Raw genomic sequence first — 12,541 nt, 5'->3', positions numbered from 1 at the left:
GAAGCATTATTAATGCTATCACACAGTGGCTGAAGGAATGGATCCATGCAGGTGCATCTGTTCCTAAAGAAGCAGTGAGTGACTTTTCTCTGGCGATTCTTGGAGCTCTCGTCAAAGCATTTACCCCTCATCCTGACCTGAAGAGCTACATTAGTGCTTTAACATTTCACGTGGGAATCAACCTGGACATCTACCCCCATGTTTTGTCAGGGTAGATGTAGCACACTGTATTAAGATGATCTGCCGATGGGACTGCCTGAAAAACAAAATACCTCGTGTTAAGGATTTCTTTGTCAGGTCAATAGCACAGCTTCTTAAGTCACAATGTTTGCAATATGCAAAAGAACTTCTTCGTGCTATCACCATTGTGGCACTGAGTGAGACAGAGGGTAATGACAATTCTGGAGCCCCTATCCCATCAGAAAAGTCCAAGAAATACTTGAGAGCGCAAATTGCAGAAGAATTTGTCCCCATTTCAGATGAGGACGTTGAGGGACAAGAACCAGGTGATGCATTAAATCAGCACATCCAAACTAATGTCCGACAGTGGGTGACAGAAATATGTGAGGAGAGCAGGTCACTTGCCATGGCTGATGGGGATCAGGACAACATCCACTTCCTCCCTGAGATCATTCCCCACATAACAAGACTTGGAAGTTACTTGCCACTCTGGACAGCAATAATGGTCCCTCTCTTTAAAAGCACCAGCATCACTGCAAGTTCCGCGGCTGTTGAAGCAGAGTTCAAAAACATAAAAAAAGGCCTTTTCAAGCATGAAAGCCTACCCATTCGTGTGGACCGGTTTGTTGCTCGTCATCTTTCCTTCATTGAGGGAAACATGCGGATTTGCTGTGCAAAACAAAAAAGTGAAAAAGATGCGTGTGATGCCACGACTGTCAAAGAGCCTGACAATGTCTGCACTACTTCTCAAACTGAAGTAGTAAACAAAAGGGAAAAAAAATCTCATCCTGGAGGGGAGCCAGATGCATCTATTCACAGTCTTCCAATGGATGACAATGCAGTTGAAAACTGGAGAGGTTTAGCGGTCCCACCGAAAAAAAGAAAGACAACTTCATATCTCTCTCCTTGTCCTGAATGGCTGCATATTGATACACAAGTGGGCTGGAAAAAAGTCAAGGTACCATTGTTGAAAAACGGGAACCATCAACAGCCTGTTAAACTTCGCACATCAAAAGTGTCTGTGCTCAATACTTGTGCATTTGATGCTGTCTGTCAATGCTTATGCTGTTCTTTCTGTGAAAGTTCTTCATTTGAAAAGACTGTTCTGAACTATGAACGTGGGAACCAATTCCTCCACCTGGTGAAAACCATCACAACACACGGTGTGAACCCACAGGTATACTCACTGAGGGAAGAACTGCTGGGAGAAATATTCAAACCTGTCCTCCTGACCTCTGGTGCTCTCCAAATTGATGCACAATGCCACGTCTCCACTGTAATTGAGAGCGCAATGAGGAATATCCCAAGTGTTTATTTGATAAGACAATGCTCCTCACAGTACTGCAATTTAGGCCAAGTAATAAGGCAAGTTTCACTTGTTTGTGTAAACATTGCTGTCCTGCAGACCTGCGGCATGGCTCATCTTCAGACTGCTGCTGAAAAGGAACTCAGCCTTTCGGACTCTCTCTGCCTCAGGCCAATTGAAAATCCTTCCCAGTGTCCGTCTTCATTCAAAACACAGGACAACAGCACAGGCAAGGATGTGTGTTCAGGTAATGTTACTCACAGCTACAAACTGGGAGAGTCTGTGTGGTTTGACACTGACCTTGGTAGCAGTTGCAAGGAAGTTACCTTACTTGGATTTCCCTCCAGTCTGGAGCTAAAAGAAAATACTTTTACTTTGAGAGCAGTTATTGGCTTTGAACCAGGACCGACCCAGGATTCTCTTGGGCATTATGTGGCATACTGCAGGAGGACTGCATATGCCTGGGAGATCTATAATGACCTGGGAAGTGGAGTGAAAGCAGCATCAGTAAATACTAAGATCTTCCCACATGCTGTGTTCTACACAGTGCAGTGATGCATTGTTTGATTTGTTGAAAAAAAAAAAGTGTTGATAAGGTTCCCTTTGAAAAATAAAGTTATTTTTTCACGTTTTCAAGTTTCTTTTTCTCGCTGTCATCAACTTCACATACATGTATTAATTGTTGCATTAATTAATGTTTTGGAACAGACATAGACTCACCAGGTAATATAGGTTGCGGTTAACCGTTTTCACGTCAGATGTAATTGAAATAAATTATCATATAGGCTTATTGATAACAAGGAAATTAATCAATGAGCACGATAACACTAAAAGCACTAAAAGCACTAAAAGCCATTTCCCGCAGTGAAAGTTTTCTGTAAGCTAAAAAGAAAAAAAAGGCTAAGAACATATTTACCTTGTATTCGTCTTGCATCGGGAGCATTCAAAGAGATTGACATTCGCGACGACATACGGTGACGTCATCGCTATAAATTAAATGTGTAATAACTAAAAAAAACAAGCAGCACAAACGAAACTTTTTGCTGCACAAACCAGCACAAACGAAGCACAAACGAACGGTACCATTTTGGGTCCATTTGGAGGAAAAGGGGGGGCTGGGCGACGTCATCGCTATAAAATAAATGTCTAATATCTACGAAACCGGAGCAGCACAAACGAAACTTTTGGCTGCACAAAACAGCACAAACGAAGGACAAACGAATGGTACCATTTTGGGTCCATTTGGAGAAAAAGGGGGGGCTGGGGGACGTCATCGCGATAAAAATAAATGTCTAATATCTACGAAACCAGAGCAGCACAAACGAAAATTTTTGCTGCACAAACCAGCACAAACGAAGCACAGACGAACGGTACCATTTTGGGTCCGTTTGGAGGAAAAGGGGGGGCTGGGTGACGTCATCGCTATAAAATAAATGTCTAATATCTACGAAACCGGAGCAGCACAAACGAAACTTTTTGCTGCACAAACCAGCACAAACGAAGCACAAACGAACGGTACCATTTTGGGTCCATTTGGAGGAAAAGGGGGGGCTGGGTGACGTCATCGCTATAAAATAAATGTCTAATATCTACGAAACCGGAGCAGCACAAACGAAACTTTTTGCTGCACAAACCAGCACAAACGAAGCACAAACGAACGGTACCATTTTGGGTCCATTTGGAGAAAAAGGGGGGGCTGGGTGACGTCATCGCGATATAAATAAATGTCTAATATCTACGAAACCAGAGCTGCTTGCAACTGGACTGTCTAGAGCGTACACGGTAAATACAACTCATTGTTTTTAAAAAGAAGTACTTTTGTAGCCCTGAAAAGCAAGCGAGTGAGTGCGCCAGTGTGTGTGTGTGTGTGTGTGTGTGTGTGTGTGGGGGGGGGGGGGTGACGTCGAATTCGGCGTCTGCTGCCTGCCACTAATGCCCGAATTTCGATGATTTTTCCTGGACAACGGCTGTAAATGATTGCGTTGATTAAAAAAGAACTTTATTTAACTCTAATTTACCCTTTTAGATAATATTACGTCGCCAAGATTCAAATCGGTGGATACAAACACGACGATTATCATACAACAGAAATGTCTTTATTTTCTGCTTATAACTGGAACGTCTAGACCGTACACGGTAAATACGACTCATTGTGTTTAAAGTGATTTACTTTTGTGTAGTTTGACTAAAGTTGTCGATGTAGCTAGCGTTCACAAAGCAATAGCAATGTGTAGCTGTGTACATTCCACGGTGTTTGTTGGCTGTGTTTTCCACTGTAAGAAGAATAAAAATACAAATCAGTTGGAGGCTCGCATCATTCACCAGGAGCCACAATGGTTGGACGTTGGTGAGGACTTCTCAAGTGAGTACCCCTTTCTTCCTCTATTTATGTTAAACACCTATTAAAACTTCCACTGGCTGCAGACAGCCGTGTTTGATCCACCAACAGTATTGCAACTTGCAAATAACTCCTAGTGTCCTTCTCATTAATATGGAATGGTAGCAAATCCAAATTTGCCTGAGAACAAAAATAGATGAAATAAATTAAATAAGTCTTACATGTTCCCATTAAATAAATTAAGTAGGTCGTCTTCCAATTCCTTTTCAAACAAGTAAAGCCTGCCCATTTTGTGTAGTAGTTTTTGCGTCTATACCTGTATTACCTATACCTATACCTTTTGTATTTATACAAAATCAAAATTTAAATGACTTTACTCATTCATTTATTTATTCAAAAGATCCAAAGTTGTGTTGTGTAATTCACAACAAGTCTCATGTCAAAATAAATTAAATAAGTCTTTTTCCCACTCCTTTTCAAACAATTAAACTCTGCCTATTTTGTGTAGTAGATTTTCTGTTTATACCTAGTATTTATACGTCATAATTTAAATTATCATTATCAAATATTCATCCATTCAAAAGATCCAAAGTTGTGTGTACCTATGTGTAATTCAGAACATATCTCGTGTTACTCTCCTCGTTCTTAACAACTTCTATCAATTTAACTAAGCGTTTAATACGTCCTCAGGTCTCATTCAAAAGATCCAAAGTTGTGTGCGCTATGTGTAATTCAGAATAGATCTCGTTACTCCACTCCTCATATGACCAACCTATCAATTTAACTAAGCGTTTAGTACGTCCTATCAGATCTATAGTCAAGATTTGGCACCATCATGTGGTGAAATTTTGAATTGCAGCACATCCAATTTTGCCTGGGAATAAAAATAGATTAAATAAGATAAATAAGTCTTACTTTTTCCCATTAAATAAATTAAATAGGTCTTCTTCCCACTCCTTTTCAAACAAGGTCTCATGTTACTCCACTCGCTCTTATTAACAACTTCTATCAATTTAACTAAGTGTTTAATACGTTCTATTAAGACGTATGTGAAAATTTGGCACCATCCTTTGGTTAAATCAGGATTTAGAGCAAATCCAAATTTTCCTGGGAATTAAAATAGATTAAATAAATTCAATAAATCCTCTTCCCACTCCTTTTCACATAAGTAAACTCTGCCCATTTTGTGCTGTAGGATTTCTGTATATACCTAGTATTTAACCAAAATCATTATTTAAACGACTTCATTCATTTATTCATTCAATAGATCTAAAGTTGTGTTAGGTGTAATTCAGAATAGGTCTCTAAATGCCACCGGACCTGCCGAGCTTCGGCGTCTGACCAGCGCCGGTTCTGCAGCCGGCCTCAAATGACGAAAAATAACGGTCTCCGCCTGGAGGTCAACGCCAACTTGGCGAATATTTTCTAAGTGCCACCGGCCCTGCCGAGCTTCGGCGTCCGACCAGCGCCGGTTCCGCAGCCGGCCTCGAATGACGAAAAATAACGGTCTCCGCCTGGAGGTCCCCGCCAACTCTGCGAATATTTTCTAAGTGCCACCAGTCACAGGGGTGCAGTACCAACTTTGGTATTTAGGTGCGCCAGAGTACAATGTGTTGGTCCCCCTAGTTAGTGTACTCATTAACTTTACCCCTGTTTTCCAAAACACAATCGGAACGAGTATGGGGGCGGACCCCTCACAGCCATGCCAGCGCAACAAAAGTCCTTTCCGCGCTGGTTCCCGTCGGCCACGCATGACGAAACACGTCGGTCTGCCCCTGGAGCTCACGAGACACATAATATTTTCTAAGTGCCACCGGCTCTTCCGAGCAAATGTGTCCGCTCCGCGCTGGTTCCCCTGTCGGCCCCGAATGACGAAAACTGCCGGTCTCCATCTAGAGGTCATGACAAACTTTTGGCGAATATTTTCTAAGTGCCACCGGCTTTGCGTGGCTATGGCGTCCGCCCAACGCCGGTTCCCGGGTCGAACCCGGATGACGAAAACTGTCGGTCTCCGCCCGGAGCTCCCAGCCAACATGGCGAATATTTTCTAAGTGCCACCGGCTCTGCGTGGCTATGGCGTCCGCCCGACGCCGGTTCCCGGGTCGAACCCGGATGACGAAAAATGTCGGTCTCCGACCGGAGCTCCCAGCCAACTCTGCGAATATTTTCTAAGTGCCACCGGCCCTGCCGAGCTTCGCCGTCCGACCAGCGCCGGTTCTGCAGCCGGCCTCGAATGACGAAAAATAACGGTCTCCGCCTGGAGGTCAACGCCGACTTGGCAAATATTTTCTAAGTGCCACCGGCCCGTCCGAGCTTTGGCGTCCGCCCAGCACCGGTTCCGCAGCCGGCCTCGAAGACGAAAAATAACGGTCTCCGCCTGGAGGTCAACGCCAACTTGGCGAATATTTTCTAAGTACCACCGGCCCGTCCGAGCTTTGGCGTCCGCCCAGCGCCGGTTCCCCAGATGGCCTCGAATGACGAAAAATAACGGTCTCCGCCTGGAGGTCAACGCCAACTTGGCAAATATTTTCTAAGTGCCACCGGCCCTGCCGAGCTTCGGCGTCCGACCAGCGCCGGTTCTGCAGCCGGCCTCGAATGATGAAAAATAACGGTCTCCGCCTGGAGGTCAACGCCAACTTGGCGAATATTTTCTAAGTGCCACCGGCCCTGCCGAGCTTCGGCGTCCGACCAGCGCCGGTTCCGCAGCCGGCCTCGAATGACGAAAAATAACGGTCTCCGCCTGGAGGTCCCCGCCAACTCGGCGAATATTTTCTAAGTGCCACCAGTCACAGGGGTGCAGTACCAACTTTGGTATTTAGGTGCGCCAGAGTACAATGTGTTGGTCCCCCTAGTTAGTGTACTCATTAACTTTACCCCTGTTTTCCAAAACACAATCGGAACGAGTATGGGGGCGGACCCCTCACAGCCATGCCAGCGCAACAAAAGTCCTTTCCGCGCTGGTTCCCCTGTCGGCCACGCATGACGAAACACGTCGGTCTGCCCCTGGAGCTCACGAGACACATAATATTTTCTAAGTGCCACCGGCTCTTCCGAGCAAATGTGTCCGCTCCGCGCTGGTTCCCCTGTCGGCCCCGAATGACGAAAACTGCCGGTCTCCATCTAGAGGTCATGACAAACTTTTGGCGAATATTTTCTAAGTGCCACCGGCTTTGCGTGGCTATGGCGTCCGCCCAACGCCGGTTCCCGGGTCGAACCCGGATGACGAAAACTGTCGGTCTCCGCCCGGAGCTCCCAGCCAACATGGCGAATATTTTCTAAGTGCCACCGGCTCTGCGTGGCTATGGCGTCCGCCCAACGCCGGTTCCCGGGTCGAACCCGGATGACAAAAAATGTCGGTCTCCGCCCGGAGCTCCCAGCCAACTCGGCGAATATTTTCTAAGTGCCACCGGCCCTGCAAAGCTCTGGCGTCCGCCCAGCGCCGGTTCCGCAGCCGGCCTCGAATGACGAAAAATAACGGTCTCCGCCTGGAGATCAACGCCAACTTGGCAAATATTTTCTAAGTGCCACCGGCCCTGCAAAGCTCTGGTGTCCGCCCAGCGCCGGTTCTGCAGCCGGCCTTGAATGACGAAAAATAACGGTCTCCGCCAACTCGGCGAATATTTTCTAAGTGCCACCGGCTCTGCGTGGCTATGGCGTCCGCCCGACGCCGGTTCCCGGGTCGAACCCGGATGACGAAAAATGTCGGTCTCCGACCGGAGCTCCCAGCCAACTCTGCGAATATTTTCTAAGTGCCACCGGCCCTGCCGAGCTTCGCCGTCCGACCAGCGCCGGTTCTGCAGCCGGCCTCGAATGACGAAAAATAACGGTCTCCGCCTGGAGGTCAACGCCGACTTGGCAAATATTTTCTAAGTGCCACCGGCCCGTCCGAGCTTTGGCGTCCGCCCAGCACCGGTTCCGCAGCCGGCCTCGAAGACGAAAAATAACGGTCTCCGCCTGGAGGTCAACGCCAACTTGGCAAATATTTTCTAAGTGCCACCGGCCCGTCCGAGCTTTGGCGTCCGCCCAGCGCCGGTTCCCCAGATGGCCTCGAATGACGAAAAATAACGGTCTCCGCCTGGAGGTCAACGCCAACTTGGCAAATATTTTCTAAGTGCCACCGGCCCTGCCGAGCTTCGGCGTCCGACCAGCGCCGGTTCTGCAGCCGGCCTCGAATGATGAAAAATAACGGTCTCCGCCTGGAGGTCAACGCCAACTTGGTGAATATTTTCTAAGTGCCACCGGCCCTGCCGAGCTTCGGCGTCCGACCAGCGCCGGTTCCGCAGCCGGCCTCCAATGACGAAAAATAACGGTCTCCGCCTGGAGATCAACGCCAACTTGACGAATATTTTCTAAGTGCCCCCGGCCCTGCCGAGCTTCGGCGTCCAACCAGCGCCGGTTCTGCAGCTGGCCTCGAATGCCTCAAACCCTCAAGCCCCTATTACACCTCCCTATTCCAAAAATTTATTTAATATGTGGTCTCCAGAGAGGGGACGTATCAGATATTAAACTGATAAGAACAGATACTACACTTGATCTTAGCCAAAAGGCCGAGAAGCGATAAGCAGAAATGGGTCTGAGGCAACGACTTCAATCAAGAGACTACCAATTCAAGTTAACAGCCGACCTCGGATGCGTCATCGCGAAGCTACTAAGTTAAAACAGTCGAAGTAAAGTACCCAGTTTTTCACTGGCAGGCCAAAGTATGTTTTACTTTTACTTTTGTATTTGTTGTGTATGTTTTGTAATTCTACGTACAGTGGAGCCTCGGTTTTCGGACACAATCCGTTCCAGAAGGCTGTTCGAGAAGTGAATCATTCGATTTCCGAATCATGTTTTCCCATTACAAATAATGGAAAATATTTTGAATCCGTTCCAAGCAAACAAAATAAAATAAATAAACGTCATTTTTGCAACTGTCGCGCGTCCCCGACCGCGCAACTGCACCGCGCTGGTCGCATTATTGTGACAGAGCGGCCGCTGAAATTTATAAAATATTTTTTAAAGTCCTAATGGACTTTCCAAAATTTAAGGTGACCTTTGTGCGCAGAGAGCTTAATTTGGTCCGATCGCGCCACCACAGCTCACTGTCGCATTGCTTTTGGAGCGTCTTTGTGTTTTAGGATGACTTTACTACTCCCACTTGCTTCATTTGGAGGCATGATTAGAGTTCATGCAATCCTCAGAGTAGTGAGAATGTAATAACGAACGGAATCAGTTGGCATGTGGGTCCTCTTGCCTCATCTCGCGAGGTTCGACAACCGAATTTCGCCCGACATCCGAAGCAAAAAAATCTTGAGTTTTTTGTTCGAATACCGAATTGTTCGAGAAACGGGACATTCGAAAATAAATAAATAATATATATATATATATATATATATATATATATATATATATATTGGCCCTGACCCATAAAATATATTATTTTCGAATGTCCCGGCTCTCGAACAATTCGGTATTCGAACAAAAAACTCAAGATTTTTTTGCTTCGGATGTAACAACTACAACCCCAACAACAACCCCCCAACAACAACCTCCCAACAACCCCAATAACATCAACAACCACAACATCAGCCCCCCAACAACCACTCCAATAACATCGATCTCCCCAACAACAACCACAATAACATCAACCCACCCAACCCCTCAAACCCCAACCCCAACATCCCCCCAACAACAAACACAACCAACAACAACCAACAACAACCACCACAACCAACAACAACAACCACCACAACCACCACAACCAACAACAACCACCACAACCAACAACAACAACAACCACAACAACACCAACAACAATCCCAACCACCCAAACAACAACCTCAACCCAAACAACCCCCCAATGACCCCAACATTAAGCCCAAAAACAACAATCCCCAACAACCCCAACAACAATCCCCAACAACCCCCCCAACAACCCCATCAACAACCACCCAACCCCAACAACCTCCGCAACCACCCCAACATCAACCCCCCAACAACAACCCCAATAACCACAACAACAACCCCCCCAACAACAACCCCAACAACAACAACATCTCGAAAGATTTCATGACCACAGATGTCAAAGGGATCATTCAATCCTGTAATGGCCTTCTTGGCCACTGGAACGATGGTGGAGCTCTTGAAGCATGAGGGTCCGTGCAAAGGTGGGTGCCAGCTGCTCAGCACAGGCTTTCAAGCAGGAGGGTGACACGCCGTCTGGGCCCGGCGCCTTCCTGATCTTTTGTCTCCGGAACACCTGGCGTACCTCCACTGTCCACTTCCTCACAGTCCTCACTACAGGCTTAGAAGTTATTAGCTTCTACCTGTGGGCCGAGACCCGATGAACTAGACAGTGGTCCGAGAGGCCTAAAGCTGCACGAGCCACAGACAACAACCCCAACAACCACCCCAACAACAACAACCCCCAACATCAAACCCAAAAACATCAACCCCCCCACATCAAACCCAAAAACATCAACCCCCCCTAACAACAACCCCAACAACAACCCCCCAATAACAACAACCCCAACATCATTCCCTCCAACAACAACCCCAAACCCAACAACAACCACAACATCAATAACCCCCCCCAACCACAACATCAACAACCCCCTCCCCCAACCACATCATCAACAACCCCCCCCCAACATCAACAACATCAACAACCCCCCCAACATCAACAACAACAACCCCCCCAACAACAACCCCCCCAACAACAACCCCCCCAACAACAACCCCTCCAATAACCCCAACAACAACCCCAAGTACCCCAACAACACCAACCCCCCCAACAACACTAAAAACAACCCCAATAACATCAACCCCCCCAACAACCCCCCCCCAACAACCACCATCCCCGCAACAACTCCCCCAACAACAAAAAACCCAACATCAACCCCCCCAACAACAGCCCCCCAACAACAACCAACATCAACAACAACCCCAACGACAACCACAACATCAACAACCCCAACGACAACCACAACATCAACAACCCCCCCAACCACAACATCAACAACCCCCTCCCCCAACCACAACATCAACAACCCCCTCCCCCAACCACATCATCAACAACCCCCCCAACATCAACAACATCAACAACCCCCCCCAACATCAACAACAACAACCCCCCCAACATCAACAACAACAACCCCCCCAACATCAACAACAACCCCCCCAACAACAACAACAACCCCTCCAATAACCCCAACAACAACCCCAAGTACCCCAACAACACCAACCCCCCCAACAACACTAAAAACAACCCCAATAACATCAACCCCCCCCAACAACAACCACCACCCCCGCAACAACAACAAAAAACCCAACATCAACCCCCCCAACAACAGCCCCCCCAACAACAACCAACAACATCAACCACCCCAACAACAACAACCTCTCGAAGGATTTCATGACCACAGATGTCAGAGCGACAGGTCTGTAGTCATTCAGTCCTGTAATGGCGGGCTTCTTGGCCACTGGAACGATGGTGGAGCTCTTGAAGCATGAGGGCACCTCACACAGCTCCAGGGAGCGGTTGAAGATTCGTGCAAAGGTGGGTGCCAGCTGCTCAGCACAGGCTTTCAAGCAGGAGGGTGACACGCCGTCTGGGCCCGGTGCCTTCCTGATCTTTTCCGGAACACCTGGCGCACTTCCTCCTCACGGATCTGGAGTGCAGGCACGGCCTGTGCAAGAGAGAGTAGGTGACGGAGGTGTGAACAGAGCGGTTGTGAGTAGATTGTTATGTAGATTGTGCTGCAGTAGGTCAAGTTGTGTGGGAGGACCGATCAAACCTGCAGTAGAACCTGTTCAGCTGGTTAGCAAGCCTTGGGCTCTCCACAGGACAGGGGATTTGTTTCTTGAAGCGCGTGATGCTCTGCAGACCTTTCCACACTGTTGAGGGATCAGGATTGGCAGAGAGGTGTCTCTCCAAGCTCTCCCCGTAACACCTCCTGGCTTTGCTGACCTCTTGGTTCAGTGTTTCTGGTCTGCTTGAACAGGTCCCGGTCGCCGCTCCTGTAGGCCTTTGGACACAGAAAACACACAAAATAAGACAAAGAAGCAGAGAGCGACCCACGGAGGCTGCCGTCCGCGGCGCCATCTTGGTCTCATAAGACTGCTCAAGAAGTTCAACCTGCCGCGGGAGCTGCTGAAGACCTTCTACACTGCCATCATCGAGTCTGTCCTCTGCACCTCCATCACTGTCTGGTTTGGATCGGCCTCCAAACAAGACAAGCACAGACTGCAACGGACAATCAGGACTGCAGAAAAGATCATTGGAACCAACCTCCCATCTATCCAAGACTTGTACCTGTCCAGGACCAGGAAACGTGCAAGCAACATCAACAAACCCTTCTCACCCAGATTACAGTCTGTTTGAACTACTCCCCTCTGGACGGCGTTATGGAGCTCTGTACGCCAAAACCAGCAGACACAGAGACAGCTTCTTCCCCCAGGCTGTTGCTCTGATGAACTCACACCACTCTTAGAGTCTCAGTCATTGCTGTGCATAAACATCCTGCTCTCCACACCTTTTGGGATTGTCTACACTGTTTGTACTATGCGTCTTCTCTCCATCCATTGCAGCCTGGTCATCCCGGAAGAGGGACCCTCCCATCTGTGGTCTCTTCTCAAGGTTTCTCATTTCCCCTCGTCGGAGTTTTGAGTTTTTCCTTGCCTTCATGGGAGTTTAAGATCGGGGATGGCTGAGAATATTTGTCATTTTCAAATGT

The 12,541-nt window shown here is 47.7% G+C and overlaps 2 long non-coding RNA genes and 1 other non-coding gene across 4 annotated transcripts; all 3 read right to left on the bottom strand.

Moving 5' to 3' along the window:
- LOC147047745 (uncharacterized) lies at positions 1-9,115 on the bottom strand. Of its 2 annotated transcripts, XR_015068010.1 has the most exons (7): positions 2,403-9,115; positions 1,787-1,966; positions 1,588-1,685; positions 1,401-1,454; positions 998-1,318; positions 582-849; positions 1-252 (listed from the first exon to the last, which is right to left on the bottom strand). It is a non-coding gene; the product is annotated as an uncharacterized LOC147047745 (long non-coding RNA). The 2 variants fall into 2 exon arrangements; XR_015068009.1 differs by having other exon boundaries at positions 998-1,454.
- LOC147047746 (U2 spliceosomal RNA) lies at positions 8,194-8,383 on the bottom strand. Its single transcript, XR_015068113.1, has one exon. It is a non-coding gene; the product is annotated as a U2 spliceosomal RNA (small nuclear RNA).
- A 2,050-nt stretch (positions 9,116-11,165) lies between the features above and the next one.
- LOC147047744 (uncharacterized) lies at positions 11,166-12,424 on the bottom strand. The gene is made up of 3 exons (XR_015067992.1): positions 12,170-12,424; positions 11,944-12,070; positions 11,166-11,833 (listed from the first exon to the last, which is right to left on the bottom strand). It is a non-coding gene; the product is annotated as an uncharacterized LOC147047744 (long non-coding RNA).
- Between the last annotated feature and the right edge of the window lie 117 nt (positions 12,425-12,541).

The sequence above is a fragment of the Syngnathus leptorhynchus genome, chromosome 13 (assembly GCF_054491065.1).
Source record: "Syngnathus leptorhynchus isolate UIUO chromosome 13, UIUO_Slep, whole genome shotgun sequence".
NCBI lineage: Eukaryota > Metazoa > Chordata > Actinopteri > Syngnathiformes > Syngnathidae > Syngnathus > Syngnathus leptorhynchus.
This window is presented reverse-complemented; position numbering and strand designations above follow the sequence as displayed.